Source organism: Chrysochloris asiatica, unplaced genomic scaffold (genome assembly GCF_000296735.1).
Source record: "Chrysochloris asiatica unplaced genomic scaffold, ChrAsi1.0 scaffold00103, whole genome shotgun sequence".
NCBI lineage: Eukaryota > Metazoa > Chordata > Mammalia > Afrosoricida > Chrysochloridae > Chrysochloris > Chrysochloris asiatica.
Window position 1 is genome coordinate 5,044,354 of NW_006408621.1, and position 2,448 is coordinate 5,046,801.

Consider the following 2,448-nt stretch of genomic DNA (forward strand, 5'->3'; position numbering starts at 1 on the left):
TGTGGTGGCTTGTGTGTTGCTGTGATGCTGGAAGTTATGCAACTTGCGTATTAAAAGCCAGCAAGGTCACCTTACTAAGTGGACAGGTTTCAGTGAAATTTCCAGACTAAGAACAGGCTAGGAAGAAGAAAGATGGACCACTTCTGATTGGTTAGCCACTGAAAACCTTATGAGTAACAGTGGAACATTGCCTAATGAAGTGCTGGAAGATGAGCACCTCAGTTTGGAAGACACTCAAAATATGACTGAGGAAGAGCTACCTCCTCAAAGTAGAGTTGACCTTAATGATATGGATGAACAAAGCTTTAGGGACCGTCATTTGCTGATTGGGCAAACTCAAAATGAGAAGAAACAGCTGCAAACATCCATTAATAATCAGAATATGGAATGTATGAAGTATGAATTTAGGAAAATTGGAAGTCATAAAAGCCAAAATGGAATGCTTAAAGATTGATATCCTAGACATTGGTGACTGAAATGGACTCATATTAAGCATTTTGAATTCAATAATCATGATTTACTATGCCAAGAATGACAAATTGAGGAGGAATATCACCACATTCATCATTAAACAGAGCATTTCAAGATCTGTTTTGAAGTGCAATGCTGTCAATGATAGGATAATATCCATATACCCTTCAGGAACACCAGTTACTACTACAATTACCCAAATTTATACACCCACCACTCAAGGCAACGATGACAAATTTGAACAATTCTGCTACTTTGGAGTCCTGGTGTGGCACATCATATTAATGCACTGGACTACAAGGTTGGTTTGAACTGTAGTGTTCAAGCTCACCAGCCACTCCTTGGAAACCCTATACAGGGTCACTGTGAGTCAGAACCAACTCAACAGTACTTAACAACAACAGCAACTACTTCTTCAGTCTGAAATTGATCAAACATGCAATCAAGATGCTTGATAATTACTGACAATTGGAACGAAGCTCAAGCTGAATCTGAAGAATGTTAAAATAAGTCCACAAGAGTCAAATTATGACTTTGAATATATCCCATCTGAATTTATACACCATCTCAAAAACAGATTAGATGCATTGGACACCAATGATTAAAGACTGGAAGAGTTGTGAGATGACACCAAGAACATCATACATGAAATTTAAAAAAGTCATTAGAAATACAGGAAAGAAATAAAAGACCACAATGGATGTTATAAGAAAATTTCAAAGGGCAAAGCTTAAGAAGACAAAGTTAAGCATTATAAAGAAATGTGCAAAGATCTGGAGTTAGATTTAAATCTCCACTGTGATACTGAAGGGTTCTATGGAGAAACAAGAGACGCTCTGGTAGCGTAGTGGTTATGAGTTGGGTTGCCAACCTCAAGGTCAGCAGTTCGAAACTACCAGTAGTTCCATGGGAGAAAGATGAGGTGTTCTGCTCCTGTAAAGATTTATAGCCTCGGAAACCCTGTACAGGGTCACTGTGAGTCAGAACCGATTCCATGGTACTTAACAACAACAACAATGGAGAAATAATTGAATGATGCAGAAAGCATCAAAAGAAGGAATGCACAGTCACTGTTTCAAAAAGAAAGGATAGATGTTCAACCATTTCAAGAGGTAGCATATGATTAAGAACCAATGATCCTGAAGGAAGAAGTCCAACCTGCACTATATTGGTGAAAAGCAAGGCTCCAGGAATTGGTGGAATACAAATTGAAATAATTCAACAAACTGATGTAGTATTAGAAGCTATCTCATCTCTGCCAAAACATTCAGAAAACAGCTAGTTGGCCAACTGATTGGAAGAGAGCCATATTCGTGCCCATTTCAAAGAGAGGAGACCCAACAGAATGCAGAAACCATCGAATAATACTACATGTAAGCAAAGTTTTGCTGATGGTAATTCAAAATCGCTGCAATATGTGCATCGATAGGAAGCTGCCAGAAATTCAAGCTGGTTACAGAAGAGAATGTGGAACTAAGGATATAATTGTTGATGTCAGGTGAATTCTGGCTGAAAGTAGAGAATACCAGAAAGATGTTTACTTGTGATTTATTGACTATGCAAATGCTTTCAATTGTGTAGATCATGACAAACTGTAGATAATATTGTGAAGATTGGGCATTCCAGAACAATTAATTGTGATCATGAGGAACCTTTACATAAACCAAGAGGCAATTGTTAGAACAGAACAAGATCCCATTGAATGGTTGAAAATCAGGAAAGGTGTGTTCCAGGGCTGTATTCTTACCATACTTATTCAATTTGTACGCTGAGCAAATAATCTGAGAAACTGGATTATATGAAGAAAGTGGCATCAGCATTTGAGGAAGACTCATTAATAGCCTCTGCTATGCAGATGACACAATTTTGCTTTCTGAAAGTGAAGAGGACCTAAAATATTGATGAAGATCAAAGACTACAGCCTTTATTATGGATTGCACCTCGATGTAAAGAAAAAAAAAAATCTCATGACTCGAC